Source organism: Zalophus californianus, chromosome 3, assembly GCF_009762305.2.
Source record: "Zalophus californianus isolate mZalCal1 chromosome 3, mZalCal1.pri.v2, whole genome shotgun sequence".
Classification (NCBI taxonomy): domain Eukaryota; kingdom Metazoa; phylum Chordata; class Mammalia; order Carnivora; family Otariidae; genus Zalophus; species Zalophus californianus.
This window is the reverse complement of record NC_045597.1, coordinates 181166487-181182444: the sequence shown is the minus strand read 5'-3', so window position 1 is coordinate 181182444 and position 15958 is coordinate 181166487. Positions and strand designations below refer to the sequence as shown.

At 40.1% G+C, this 15958-nt stretch overlaps 1 non-coding gene across 1 annotated transcript; it reads left to right on the top strand.

Annotated features, from left to right (window-relative positions):
- The first annotated feature begins 3776 nt into the window (after positions 1-3776).
- LOC113921242 lies at positions 3777-3926 on the top strand. Its single transcript, XR_003519613.1, has one exon. It is a non-coding gene; the product is annotated as a U12 minor spliceosomal RNA (small nuclear RNA).
- The last annotated feature ends 12032 nt before the right edge of the window (positions 3927-15958 follow it).

Below are 15958 nucleotides of genomic sequence, written 5' to 3'. Positions count from 1 at the left end.
TGAGTCTGGAGGCTTTCCTTCTGTTTCTATTTTTTTGGACCAGGAGAATAGGTATTATTTCTTCCTTGAATGTTTGGTAGAATTCCCCAGGGAATCCATCAGGCCCTGGACTCTTGTTTTTTGGGAGGTTTTTGATCACTGCTTCAATCTCGTTACTGGTTATGGCCCTATTCAGGTTGTCAATTTCTTCCTGTTTCAGTCTTGGTAGTTTATGGGTTTCTGTAAGGCATTCATTTCTTCCAGGTTGCTTAATTTATTGGCATATAGTTGTTGATAATAATTTCTAATAATTGTTCCTATTTCCTTGGTGTTAGTCATGATCTCTCCCCTTTCATTCATAATTTTATTAATTTGGGTCCTTTCTCTTTTCTTTTGGATAAGTCTGGCCAGTAGTTTATCGATCTTATTAATTATTTCAAAGAACCAGCTTCTAGTTTCGTTGATATGATCTACTATGTTTCTGGTTTCTAATTCATTGGTCTCTGCTCTAATCTTAACTATTTCTCTTCTAATGCGTGGCTTTTAGGCATCGTTTGTTGCTTTTTCTCTAGTACTTTAAGGTGTAAAGTTAGTTGGTGAATTTGGGATTCTTCTATTTTTTTTGAGTGAGGCTTAGATGGCTATGTATTTCCCCCTTAGAACCACCTTTGCAGTATCCCATAGGTTTTGGACCAATGTGTTTTCATTCTCGTTGGTTTCCATGAATTGTTTAACTTCTTCTTTGATTTCTTGTTTGATCCAAACATTCTTGAACAAAGTGGTCTTTAGCTTCCAAGTGTTTGAGTTTCTTCCAAATTTTTTTCTTGTGATTCAGTTCCAGTTTTAAAGCATTATCATCCGAGAATATGCAGGGAATAATCTCAATCTTTTGGTATCAGTTGAGACCTGATTTGTGACCCAGTATGTGGTCTATTCTGGACAAAGTTCCATGTGCACTTGAGAAGAATGAGTATTCTGTTGTTTTAGGGTGGAATGTTCTGTGTATATCTATGAGGTCCATCTGGTTCAGTGCGTCATTCAAGGCTCTTGTTTCTTTGTTGATTTTCTGCTTCGATAATCTGTCTATTGCTGAGAGTGGAGTATTGAGGTCTCCTACAATTAACATATTATTATTGATATGACTTTATTTTGGTTAACAGTTGGCTTATGTAGTTGTCTGCTCCTATGTTGGGGGCATAGATATTTACAATTGTTAGATCCTCTTGTTGGATAGACCCTTTAAGAATGATATAGTGTCCTTCTGTGTCTCTAACTACAGTCTTTCACTTAAAATCTAATTTGTCTGATATAAGAATTGCTACCCCAGCTTTCTTTTGAGGTCCGTTGGCATGGAAGATGGATCTCCATCCCTTCACTTTCAGTCTGAATGTATCTTTAGGTTCAAAATGAGTCTCTTGTAGACAGCATATGGATGGGTCCTGTCTTTTTATCCAATCTGCAGCCCTGTGCTCTTTCATGGGAGCATTTAGGCCATTCACGTTGAGAGTGATTATTGAAAGATGTGAATTTATTGTCATCATGTTGCCTGTGAAGTCCTCGTCTCTATAGATTGTCTCAGTAAATTTCTGTTCTATATCACTCTTGGGGGTCTTCTTTTATAGAACCCCCCTTAATATTCTTGCAGGGCCAGCTTAGTGGTCCCATATTCTTTCAGTTTCTGCCAGTCTTGGAAGCTCTGCATCTCTCCATCCATCCTAAATGACAGCCTTGCCAGATAAAGTATTCTTAGCTGCATGTTCTTCTCATTTAGTACCCTGAATATGTCTTGCCAGCCCTTTCTGGCTTGCCAGGTCTCTGTGGATAGGTCTGACATTATTCTGATATTCCTCCCTCTGTACATAAGGAACCTCTTCCCCCCAACTACCCTTAAGATGGTTTCCTTGGTTTTAAGATTTGCGAATTTTACTATTACATGCCTGGTCTGTTTTCCTTGATCTTGGGAGGGGTTTTCTCTGCCTCTAGGACTTGAATGTTTGTTTCATTTCCCAGATTAGGGAAGTTCTCAGCTATGATTTGTTCAAATATATCTTCTAGTCCTCTCTCTCTCTTTCCACCCCCTCAAGGATCCCAATAATTCTGACATTGGAACGTCTCATGGAGTCACTTATTTCTCTAATTCTGTTTTCATGGATTATAAACTGTTTTTCTCAGGCCTCCTCTTTTTCGTTCTTTTCTATCAATTTGTTCTCTAATTCACTAATTCATTCTTCTGCCTCATTTACCCTAGCTGTTAGAATATCTAGATTAGATTGGATCTCATTGATAGCATTTTTATGTTCTGCCAGTTCAGCTTTCACTTCTGCCCTTAGAGACTCTATGTTGCCATTAATCGATTTCTCCATCCTAGCTATTGTCTTCGTGACTGTTACCCTGAAGTCCATTTCCGACATCTTTGTTATATCTGTATCCATTTGTAAATCTGTGGCAAAAGTCACAATCTCTGAGTCTTTCCTTTTTTGTGTGTTCCTCCTCTTAGTCATTCTGTTGAGGGGTGGTTGAGGGAATGTACAGAGTCCAAATTATTGACCACAAGCCAAGCAAGATGCATCTGTTTTGTAGGGACCTTAGGGTTGTCGTCCTCTTGTTTTCCCAGCCTGTCTTCTGGGGGAGGGGTCTGCCACTCTGTCACTCAGGCAACTCTGTTTGGGCAGAGTTGCCCTGCCCCTTGTGGGGGGTGGGATGGGCTCAGTGAAAACTGGTTTTGGGGGGCTTTTGTTTTCTGGCAGGTTTCCATGTCTCTTCCAAGAGTGAGAGCTGAAGAGACCGTTTCCAACCCTCTGCCTCAGAGCAAAGGGATTGCAGTCTGTTCTTCAGTGAGCTCTCCAGGCCACACTCTCTCCATTTCTGTCTGTGTTGCTATAAACTGCAGCGTCCTGGGTTGTGTGCCCCTCAGCAGCGCTCCCAGTCCTCGCCTCCAGGTCGGGGCACATCTTTGCCCTTTATGCTTCTAAAACCGCCAGCCACCCCCAGTTCGTAGGTGCACAGCCCCACCGCTCCCGGTTTCAGTCCAGGGGGCTGCCCTAAAGTCCTTTCCCCGCTGCTACCGGTCTGCGAGTCTGTGCCCCATCCCCAGCGTGGGAGGCTATCGCTCACCAACGGTGCAGGATCCCGACTGCTCCCTCCCCTGCCATTTATCTTTGAATAGTGCCCGAGGAAGCACAGCTCCCTGCTTCATACCTCGAAAGCAACTGCCTGTGATATTCTGTTTATAGAGATCCAGATCTATCTTCTTACATCTTAGGCTGATTTCGTGGGTGTTCAGAGTGGTGTGGTAGATATCCAGCTCAATTCTGGGAACTGGTTGGAATCGGGTCCCCTACCCTTCCGCCATCATTTTTTTCTGAGAAAATCATTGATTACATACAGATTCTCAAAGTGATTGGCTTAGATTTGAGTAACATGTTCTATAATTTTTCAAATGCCTTTGCATCAGATTACTTCTCCATTCTCATTCTTATTTATATGTAATTCCCATCCTTTTCCGTGATCAGATCAGACCAGGGTTTAACAGCCCGGGCACTACTGATGTTTTAGGTGAAGCAGTTCTTGGTTGTGGGGCCTGTCCTGACATGGCTAGCAACCTCCCTCCCTCTACCCACTAGATGCCAGTAGCATCCATTTTTACCCAAATGTGACAACCAAAAATATCTCCAGACATTGCCAAATGTCCCCTGGGAGAAGGGGTGGGCAAAATCACCCATGTTGAGAACTACCAGATTAGATGGTTTTTCTAGATTTTTAAATTTTTATTTTGTATTTAAAGAAACAACCACTGGATGCCTTAAACTTATGAGTAAGGAAAATGACGATTCGGGGTGATGCCCAAATCCTCACTGCTAATGTGAGATGAATTTTTGAGTGGGTAAAGATTGCCTCTAAGGTGAGCTGTCTACTTTGTGGGATGCCTGGGAGTCATGATCTGCCCCTCCCCCTTTGACATTGAAGGAGTAGACTCATATGAAGGCAATAAACGAGGATGAGAAAGAAAGAAAAAAAGAAAGAAAGAAAGAAAGAAAGAAAGAAAGAAAGAAAAAAAGAAAGAAAGAAAGAAAGAAAGAAAGAAAGAAAGAAAGAAAGAAAGAAAGGAAGGAAGGAAGGAAGAAAGAGAAAGAGAGAAAGAAAGAAAGGGAAAGAGAGAAAGAGAGAAAGGGAAAGAGAGAAAGAGAGAAAGGGAAACAAAAGAAAAAGAAAGGAAGAAAGAACCATTAGATTCATTCTTTTAGTTCTATCATTTTTCAGTCTTCATTTTTTGTGTGTGCATTCTTTGGATCCATCTTGTTTGTTTGTCTAAATGTCTGGGTTGGCTGCTTCATCTATATCTAACTGTTCTTACTTGTTGCCTGCCACTCTGTGGAGTTGAGTGGGACTCAAGGAGGCTTCTGTATCCCCCAGCGATGCACATAGATCTTTTTGTTCCACACAAGAGGTCATTGGCTTGTCCCATGGATGTTTCGTCATTTTGGAGACGTCTGTGCTTTGCCAGCTCTTCCCAAAGTTCCCAGCTCTCTCCATGACTTGGATATTTAGAGTTTTCTATTTTCCTCGAAGACTGAGTTGCCCTTATTGTTTAGTTTCCTTTGTGTGTTTGGTTCATTTCAGAGTGGAAGAAAGGCTAGAGGCACCTTTGATGTACCATGTCATCCAAAATCCAATGTACTAATTATGTAGGGTTTGAGTTGGGCAAACTATATTGTTGGCTGCTAATTTTCAACAAGTTTGTGCAACTTGTGGGAAGGCCACTTGCCATGTCACTTGCTTAAACCAGTCCTCAGAACCATCATCCAAATCCTCATTTTTGACAAACTAAACTGCACTCTACCACTAGAAATAGCAAACAGAGGATGCCTGGGTGGCTCAGTCAGTTAGGCGTCTGCCTTCGGCTCAGGTCATGATCCCAGGGTGCTGGGGTCGAGCCCCGCATCAGTCTCTTTGCTCAGTGGGGAGTCTGCTTCTCCCTCTGCCTGCCGCACCCCTTGCTTGTGTGCTCTCTCTCTCTCTCTCTCTGACAAATAAATAAAATCTTCAAAAAGAAAAAAGAAATAGCAAACAGACAATTCCAGTCTGTTGCATTAATGATTTAAAATAATCCTTTTCTCTCCACAGACACATTTCATGAGTGAAGAGCTCTAGACACTGGGTGGCTCAGTGTTTCTGATGATTGGAGGTGTAAGTGCCACCAGCAAAACGTGGATGTCAAGGAGTGTTACCTGGAAAACATGAGAAATGAGAGCTCTCTGCTTCCCTGTGGAACACAGATTTTATGGACAAAGCCGGCCTACCTCACAGGCTTACAAGTTGTCCATACACTTTTCTAAATAAAATATACTCTTCATGTCCTTAAACTACAAAATCATGTTCCCAGAATTTAAACTTGAAACGATATATACCCCTTCAGTCTCAAAATTTTCTCCTGTTAGGCTGAGAGGACTTGAAATTAATGAAATATAAACTCTGAAAATGACCTACCACTCGGAGGCAGTAGCGACCATTTTATTAAGAACAGTTTGTCATTGTTAAGTGAAATGTCAAATTTTGGCTTGCAGTGGCAGCTCAGGGACAGGGGAAGGAGACTAGCTGTTCTTCAAGATCTTATTCTTCCCACTTCGTATTGTTGTGTTTTGTGTGGTGGAAAAAATGTAATTTTTTAAATCTACTTATAATTAATATACATACAATCAGACAAAATGAATTATAAGGTGCCTCTAAAAGCTTTAAGAAGATCAAAAATTGGTGCAAAGAGTTTTACCCTCATTTTAAAAGGAACATACAATGCTTTATACAACCCTGAGAATGCCATTAATGTCAGTGAAATGATATCTTTATGATATGAGTCATAATTCTTGGTACTGTTGAGCAGTGGAAAACTATTAATAACTTTAGGTTAATAGCACAGGTCTCTTCTTAGCTTCAAGAAAAGTGATTTTGGAATTCTAAGTCACCAACTATTTTATGATGTGGTGACAGTCCAGTAATTTCACTTGTTCTACCTTTCTTCATTAGAAATTGTGATTTGTGTGTGGGTGGTGTCAGAATTTTGTTATTCATTAAAAAGTTTCAAGACTAAGTTTCCTATATTGTCCTGAGACATTTTTCAAAAATGGAAGGACTTGTATTGACCAAATTCACAGCTTGTATTGATGATGTCAGAAAAAGTGATTGACTAACACTCTCCATATAATTAATTTGTAAGCCATCAAAGGGATTCAATCACTTGTTTTTGGGGTGCAGTTGTTCGTTACTTGCTGGGACAAAACTCACTAGCCCTCAGTGTTTACAGTACTCCTCCCTTCCCCATATGCTACAGAAAATCCTTTATTAGCCAGATCCTTTTCTCCCCATTGTCTGCTCTACCTTCTAATCATGAAGGGGGAGAAGGCCATGTTGTCCAGGAAGGAGATTAAAAACACATAAAGAAAAAATTCTGGCAAGTGGGGAAAAAATGGTGCTTGAGTTGGTGCTAAGAAGAGAGTAACGGTTTGGTGTATGAGAGTTTTCTCAACAGAATTAGGAAGCAGAAGAAGGGACTCACCTGAGACCTTTAACCCTTTTGATGTGCTTTGAGGTGCACCTGCTAAGAATAGACTTCAATTTTCATTGCTGTTGGTTGTTGGATTGTGCTTCTTTTTTAGTTTTTAAAGATTTATTTATTTATTTGAGAGAGAGAGTACATGAGCTGGGTTGGGGGGGTCGGGGAGGGGCAGAGGGAGAGGGAGAAACAGATTCCCCGCTGGGCATGGAGCCCAACGTGGAGCTCAATCCAGGACGCTGAGATCATGCCCTGAGCTGAAGGCAGACACTTAACTGACTGAGCCACCTGGGCACCCCTGTGCTTCTTTAAACATGACCTCCTAGAGTGGACCCTAAGCAACGTGAACCACCCCCCCCATAATTTATTCAGGGTGTGTCTCTATCTAGAATGGAAATTTTAAGCTGATAATGATTAAGAAATCACAATTTACTTTTGAAACAGTAATTTTTAAATAAATATTTAAAGAGCAAAATGTTTAGCATGCATTACTTTGTCCTGGACTATTTGTCATGCTGTTGGGATCTATGACTATCATGTAATATGATAGGGATTCTTACTGTATTAACAGTTGCATAACATTTGCCTCTATTTTTTAGTAGTATTTTTTTGATAAAATTTTTTCTGGTTTTAAAATTGGTATTTTGGGGGAAAGTACAGAAGATGAAAGAAAGAAAGAAAGAAAGAAAGAAAGAAAGAAAGAAAGAAAGAAAGAAAGAAAGAAAGAAAGAAAGAGAAGAAAGAAGAAAGAAAGAAAGAAAGAAAGAAAGAAAGAAAGAAAGAAAGAAGAAGGAAAGAAAGAAAGAAAGAGAGAGAGAGAGAGAGAGAAAGAAAGAAAGAAAGAAAGAAAGAAAGAAAGAAAGAAAGAAAGAAAGAAGTGTTACTCATAACTTTAAATTAGAGATCCTTGTTGCTAAACTCTTGGCTTACATTTGTTTACTCTTTTCATGTGGCTAAATATGTAGAAATTTTTTCAAAACAAACTGTATTTAAGGTTTTATTTTTCTAATAACGTTGTGGCTGAGAAATGTAGTTTTAATCCTATGAATCTAGCAGAATTTTTTTCTAAGAGAAAAAAGGTAAAATAGATATTTGAGGCCAACTAATTCTCTGTCACAGGCTCCTAGCAGTGAAATACTGGGTCAAAATCTCCGTTGCCTTCTAGAAGACCCTGATATAGGTAGCCAATGTGCCCCTCAGAAATGTTCTACTCTATTCTCTCCAGTAGTACAGAAGACTGTCTTCCTCATCTAGCTTGTGCCAACATTTAGTAGTATCATTGAAATGAATTGTTCAACCGTTTGATAGGAAAAAAACCCAAATCATCACTATATTTGCATTTTTATGATTATTAGTGGGACTAATTTTTTTTCATGTGTTCATTGGCCATGTGCATTTCTTCTTTGTGAGGTGCCCTTTTATGTCTTTAACCCATTTTTGATGTCTGCGTTCAGCCATTTGGGGCATGATGCTGCTTTAAATTAGTATCTCCAGCAAAGAGAAACAGGGTATTTTTTGTGCATGGCATTAAGGCTTAAAAACAACCTTAACACAAACAACAGACTTCCTTAGGCTTGTGGAAAAACCTTACTGGAAAAACAACAAAATGGTAAAGTGTTATTTGGCTCCCTTATAACTTAGGAAATTCAAGCTCATATTGGCTTTATCTGGATGCAGCAGGCAAACCAAAAGGACTGTAAAATACCCTCTACATTCCTCTAAATTCTCAGAAAGTAGTGAAGCAGTGCCATCTTATCTCTTTCTAATAAGAGCTACCCTTGGCGTCAGGCCAATAGCTAATTGCCCAGTGAGGTTTGTGGGCCCAGTGCCCAAGGGAAGGCTGTCTTGCAATGGGAGGGTGTCTGGAGCTCCCATCAAATACCCAGGATGGGAAGGACATACACAAATGAGACTTGAGAAATGGAAGTCCCTCCTCCTTCTGCTGCTTGCATTTATGTGTCACTGTTAACTGGACCGACCTTCTGCCCATTTTCATTCAAATGTTCCAAGTGGAAAGGGGGTAAAATTCTCAGTGTGCTTTCAACATTTGCTCTTTGGCCTCAAAGTCAAGCATGTATTAAGTGGCATGTCATTGTGTTCTAATGGTTGTCATAAGAAAGTGTGGTTGTGTTGTAATTGCGGAGACCTAAGTACCAGCAGCCACTACTACGTCCTCGCCAACCTTCCAACCATCATGGTGGGGAAGATGGGGCTCACCAACAATACGTGGGTCTTGTTTGGTGGTTCTTAGGCAGGATCCCTCATTGTATGGTTGAGAATAAAATACACCAATCTGTTTGCTGCAGCTGTGGGCAACAGTGTACCAATCCAAGCAAAAGTTGACATTTCTGGTGAGTATATATTTAATATAGAAAAATATTTCTGTAAGTGGGTGAATCACTTGATAAGTTCGTTGATCACTCACAGGGTCATCCACCTTAAGCTGTGTCTACCCCAACCTCACTGTGTGATACAACTTCATGAGAGATACCCAGGCTACACACAGTTGATAGTTGTTTATCCATTTCTAAAGGCAACTGACTGGGCTGGCTTTAAACTGGGTGATCTCAATTGTGAATTGAATAGTGAAGTAAATCATCATCTAGAATTTCTAAATAAGTGAAAGAAAAGCTCCTATTTTTGATGGGTATAACTTTCTAATTTCAGAGTTGCCTTCTGATTCTTCTCTCTTCCATAACTTACAAGAATTAACTATTTGATGATAAATTACATAGAATTACTGTCTTGGGATTTGGGGCTGTATGTGACTGAACACCCATCATTCACATTAAACTTAGAAAGGCATTAATTACACTTCTTCTAATCAGATAAATATTTCTGAAGCAAATAATCTCCGATTGCACTTTAGGTGGGATTTACTATAATTTTGAAATGTTTCACTCATGAACAAGTATTGAATAGCAGGGTATTTTCAGTTTCTGTAGTCTTATTACATGTTTATTCTCTTCTAAGCCTATAAAGCCCCCAAACTGAATCTTTAGTCTCCTGTCTCTTTTAGACAGCAGAGCTGTGTCCCAGTTGATTAATAGATCAAGACTTGCAGAATATGGCTGTACTTCTCTGCTCAGTTATTGACTTTTTGTTCCATCCCAACAAGAGTCATTTAATTTTTCAATTTCTAGATCTCTCTGTAAAAAGGAGGTCACAGAGCACTTAGAAGGATTGCATTGTTCTGGTGTTCTGGTGCTCGAATTACCAAAATGAAATATTAAATGACTTTGTGTAATTTTTTTTCTACATCCTAGAATACCTTGAAACCATTCAAAATTCTCTGCCTGCACATAATAGGGAGCATCAAGAAATGGTGAGACAGGCTTCAAGGTCATGGTAGAGATGCTGGAAAGCCCAGAATCTGATTAAACTGATTAAAGTTTAATCAAGTTAAAGTTTTCAAGTAAGTCAAGGTTTGTGTATGCAAATAGAGTCTTGGTCATGAAAACTTGACATGAACTTGAATTTTTCACCATTACCAGCATTTCCCTTGGCTAAGATTTACTGCTTTGAGGGAACTTACCTAGGTGTAGTACCACCAAATAATTTTGATAGTTTATCACCATCATGTAAGGTCCCAGCCTTAGTAGCTACTTTTGAGCTGGGTAGGGGGGTGAAGATCAGAGAAAGAAATGTTGGATTCCACAGTCGAAAGCTCAAGTAGGGCAGGTGAGAGTAGATGCATAGGGGCACCTGAAAGTCTCCTAGAGAAGGAGCAGGCACCAAGAGGGAAGGGAACAACCCTGGTCACCGGCCCACACAGAGTTTTCCTTATATTAGCCATGAGGATTTGGGACTGTGGAAGCCATGATGTGGTTCTAGGAGTCTCTCAGGGGCTGAGCACAAGGATCTTTTCCACTGGAGATGGTTTTTCCTCTTGCACATGAAAGTCTTGTGGATGGTAGATTGCTTTTGAGTGTGGCTTTAAATGAGAGTAGAAGAGGTTTTCCTCAGAATATAAGAGAATTCTGTTGAAGAGAAGAATGTAGAAGAAGAAAATAAGATATAATCATAGGATAGAAAATGATGATTCTCAATGTGTCTTTGAAGAGTGATCACATGTCTGTCTTGTGAGCTAGCCCCTGAAAAGCTACATGTCGTTGTATATTTTAGTGGGTTGTGGGGTTAAGAGAAAAGGGGAGGGCCTAGGAAGCAGTTTGTTATTTCAAATGCTAAAGAAATGTCAAGGGGCACATCTGAAACTGTCTGAAGACCTACTTTGGAAAATGAGAATTTTGCTAGCAAGGGAGGGCCCTGAGACATAGAAACCTTGTGTTCAGACTTAGTCAACCGTTACTTACAGTTTTGTTCCTCCCTTGGCTTCCCAAGGATTAATTTTCATAATCAAATTCACTAGTGTGAGTTTGGGGATGTCATTTCCTTAAATATTGCTTTCTAGGGGGCAAAGGTCACCTGACAGTTAACCAAGGATCAAATTGAAGGTTCTAGATCTTGGCAGAAAAGTGGGAAGTGGGGGCACCTGTATGGCTCAATGAGTTTAATGTCTGCCTCGGGTTCAGGTCACGATCCCAGGGTCCTGGGATGGAGCCCCATGTCATCTCATGGGGCTCCCTGCTCAGTGGGGAGCCTGCTTCCCCTTCTCCCCCCTTGCTCATGCTCTCTCTCTTTCTCTCAAATATATTTGACAAAATACAGCATCCTTTCCTGATTAAAACTCTTCGGAGTACAGAGATAGAGGGAACATTCCTCAAGTTCATAAAAGCCATCTATGCAAAACCCAGAGCGAATATCATCCTCAATGGGGAAAAGCTGAGAGCCTTTCCTGTAAGATCAGGAACACGTCAAGGATGCCCACTCTTGCCACTATTGTTCAACATAGTACTAGACATCTTAGCAATAGCAATAAGACAACAAAAAGAAATAAAATGTACTCAAATTGGCAAAGAAGAAGTCAAACTCTCTCTCTTCACAGATGACATGATACTTTATGTGGAAAACCCAAAAGACTCCACCCCCAAATTACTAGAACTCATACAGCAATTCAGTAATGTGGCAGGACACAAAATCAATGCACAGCAATCAGTTGCTTTCTTATACACTACCAATGCAACTATAGAAAGAGAAATTAAATAAATAAAATCTTAAAAAAAAGTGAGAAAGGGATTGCTATGTTTTTTTGAGGCTTATGAAATAACCTGGCTCCTGTGGTCAGCTGTATCGTACAAGTTAGGGGTAACTAAAAGTCTCACAAAGTTTAGGTAAGAAAGTCTACAGTGGGGGTGGGGGGAGGGGAAGCCGTACTTTAGAAGATCATTCTCAAGGCACTTCACAGTTGTTCTAACCAATCACTCTGGCACCTAACATGGCAAAATCGTGATGGACAGCCTTTTCTTGTAATCAGATGAAGTTCCTTGTTATTTTGTTTTAAAACTTTTATAAACTTCAAAATAGTATCATGGCCAATTAAAACTCCCTAGGTGGAAGCAATTTTTAACTTAGGCTGGTATTTAAACCATAGTTTCTAGTTCCTTTTTTTGGAATTCTTTAATACTTGACTTGGTATATTAGAAACCAGGGTCCTATGGAGCCTGTTAGAGACTCATTCTAATGAGATTTAGAGCATGAGAGATGCTCTGTTTTGTGCCACGAAAGAACTTCTAGCTCCATCAACTGTAAATGCAATGGGTGTAAATCTAGCACCTCTAATGAGAAGTTCGCTTAAAATACACAGCCTGTCAATGGTGAGTCAGCAGCCACAGAGAAACGAACCGGGAGAAACACTGCAGGGGGATGGAGGCTTTTGGTAGAAGCTCCAAGTCTCTCAGGTGCCGGGGAACCATCCTGAGTCCTGAGGGTCGCTCCCTGAAAGAACCACCCCCTCAGCCCCATGGTCACTTCTGTCCCACCCATGGCTAATGACCCATGGAGTCCTAGAAGGCAGACCTGGCTGACCGGGATCTGAATGGCGGAGTTCAGAACTAGAAAACTTAGTTTGACTGTAAGATTTGTTTGACTGTAAGATCTCAATATGGCCAATTGGAGGTAAGAATATAATCGGAGGCCAAGGGACACTTTGTTCCACTGTGTGAAAGACATGACATCAAGGCCATTAACTAGGTCATGTTCACCACAACCAAACCTGCATTTAGTATGGACAATCCACAATGAGTAGAGACACCCATAATAGTAAACATGCTTCTAAAAGGTACTTCATCTGCTTTCTAGGAGTAAATTATATTCTGGGGGAAATCTGGAATCTCCTAGTGTGAAGGATATATGGGCCTTGAATCAGATTCCTGCTCAGGTGGTGGAATGGTCCCGTGGTTCAAACTTTGACGCCCAGACAATTCTGGTCCATCCCACTGTTCTGCTCTTGGAGCTGGGGGCAGGAGGATCTGGGAGCCTGCAGGTTTATGAGGCAGCGCCCAGGCAGGGAAGCAAATGGGGCCATGGCGCCTGTGTCCCCAGTGTGAGCAGTCCCATCGAGCAAGGCTCAAGACCACAGCAGGCAGGGCCTGCCCTGTAGGTCTCAGCTTATACCCGCACCGCTGCCTGGACTAGCCTGGAGCAACCTGGCCAGGTCTCCCAGGGGATCCCTACTATGGACTGATGCACTGGAAGAACACAAACAGGAATATGAAGCAGATGGAAGGAAGCTTTGTGAAGAGTACCTATTAATACGTGAACGTCAGAATTTCTAATACTTGATATGCCATGAATTAATTCCCTCGGCTGAGGGTGTGTCATAATTAATAAATTAGAGTCTCGGGTCTTTGCCTCCTAGAGCCAATGTTTCACTTGCTTTGGAATAAGTGGAATGGCCAACCACATAGGGAGAGAAAGCCTCTCTGGATACATTTGTAAAGAAAGCCAATTTGGAAAAGAAATCCCAAACATTATGGTTGTTAAAAGTGTAACACCACTGTGACTTATCCCGAGGAAAACCGCTTCTGGGAAACAGTCCGATAGGAGCAAAACTGTTCAAGAGAAATGTCATAGACTTGAGGAGAAGGTTTGTTTTAAAGACCCTTAGTCCTTCATTCTGACTTTTTTTTTTTTTTTTTGGAGTTTCATTTTGGTAAAAACTGTTTTCCCACAACATTCAAAGGTTTGTTAAAAAATGTTTGTCATTTTATTTTTCATTCAAAAATTCAGGCCTCTCAAACTCTAATGTCTGGTATCCATAGCTTGAAGGTATCCTGACGTAGAATGCTTTAGTTTTATATTCCAAAGAAACATTTAGAAATGATCCTAGGCCTCACCAGGAGCTGAAGCAAGGTTCTATTATTAAAAAATATATTTTTCTACCAAACTGTTGTAGAAAGAAATGGTAACTACAGTGATTATCTCTGATTATCAGACCCCTAGTTTTGGACAAAAGACTTGGGCACTTTGGAAAATGTTTCATATCCCCAAAGTACCTGAATATTAATCAGGAGGTTTGCCATTTGGGACAGAAGTGTGCTTCTTTTCTTCTATAAAAATATACTGGACAAAACAAAGGGATTAATAGAGAGTCAATCCTTGAAATTAAAAATAAAATCTGAAAAAAAATTAGAATTTTGTCTTTGGCTTCACATCTTCTATTACTCCCAATACCACTATCACTGGATACTTATCTTGTACTCTTAATATATATGACCTGGCTTAATCTCCTTCTTTACTCTGCATTGGGTACTGTATTAGTTTACTGGGGCTACCATAATGAAATAGCATAGGATGGATCTCTTACGTGACAGAAATGGATTTTCTCACAGTTCTGGAAGCTGGAAGTCCTAGATCAAGGTGCAGGTGGGGTTGGCTCCCTCTGAGGGCCTCTCTCCTTGGCTTGCCAATGGCTGTGCTCTAGTCACTTTGTCACTGGTCCTTCTTGCAGGAGCACCCTGGAGTCCCTTCTTATAAGGACACCAGTCAGAGGGGATTGGGGTCCCACTTTGTCAGCTTCATTTTAACTTAGTCATGTCTTTAGTTGTCCTCTCTAAATAGAGTAACATGTCGAGGTACTGGGAGTTAAGATTTCAACATCTGAATTTTGGGGGCATGGACAATTCAGCCCATGACAGGTGTCATCTCCATTTTATAGATGAGGAAACTGAGGGCCAGGGAGACGAGTCCCCAGATTCTTACTACACTGATTCTACCTAAGTATCTAAGAAAAATGATGTTAGATTCAGTCTCCTATTTCAAATCACATAGAAACTATTTTAAACCAATAGTGGAATTTAGCTACAACCCTACCTTCCCTATTTATTGAGTTTATAGGTTTTTAAATTATTTAGGGTAAAAGAATCTGAGACTTGAACTCATCAAAGATAACTTAGCTTCAAACTGTAGAATTCACTGGAAGCATAAAATAAAGCATTTAAGGTATCAGAATTTCTAATATTATACATTCCAATATTATACATTCTAATATTGTACATCCAGTTAGCTTTTTAATAGATATATATTTTTTTCTTGTTTCTTTTTCCTATGCTTATGAAGCCATAATGATTCTTGTTCTGCCTCTTACTAGCCATGTGACTTGGGGCAAGTTATTTAATAGCGTGGTGTGTTAGCTTCTTCATTCATAGAATAGTGATATTAATAATTTCTGCAGTTGAGGGTTGTTATAAAAAGCAAATGAGTTAATACATGTAAAATACCTAGAGTTGCTCCTGGCATGCAGAGTAAATACATAATAAGTGTGAACAAATATCATTATATTATCTATGTACACATATATGCACATATACCATCTTGTTTACAAAAGCAGAATCAATACACTCTACCGGTATCAATCAATATATTGTTTCCCACTCTTCTTTGTCCTGCTTGGACATACTGTAGCTCCCCTAGAACACTATCTCCTTTGCCAGGTGGCATAATTTTAGGCTTTGCTAATAGAGAGCACTGGAGAGACAGCACAAGCATGGTAGGGGAAGGGGTTTCTCTTTCATTGAAAAGCACAGCAAAACCAAAATAATCCAGTTTAAAAAATGGCAGAAGACATGAACAGACATTTTTCCAAAGAAGACATACAGATGGCTGACAGACACATGAAAAGATGCTCAACAACCCTCATCATCAGGGAAATATAAATCAAAACTACAATGAGATATCACCTCACACCTGTCAGAATGGCTGAAATTAACAACACAGAAAACAGCAGGTGTCGGTGAAGATGCGGAGAAAGGAGAATCCTCTTGCCCTGTTGGTGGGAATGCAAACTGGTGCAGCCACTCTGAAGAACAGTATGGCGTTCCTCAAAAACTAAATAGAACTACCCTATGATTTAGCAAGCACACTACTAAGTATTTACCAAAACCATACAAAAATACTAATTTGAAGGGACACATGTGCCCCGATAGTTATAGCAGCCTTATCAACAATAGCTAAATTATAGAATGAGCCCAAATGTCCATGGACAGATAAATGGATAAAGAAGAGAGGGTATATCAATATACAATGGAATATTAC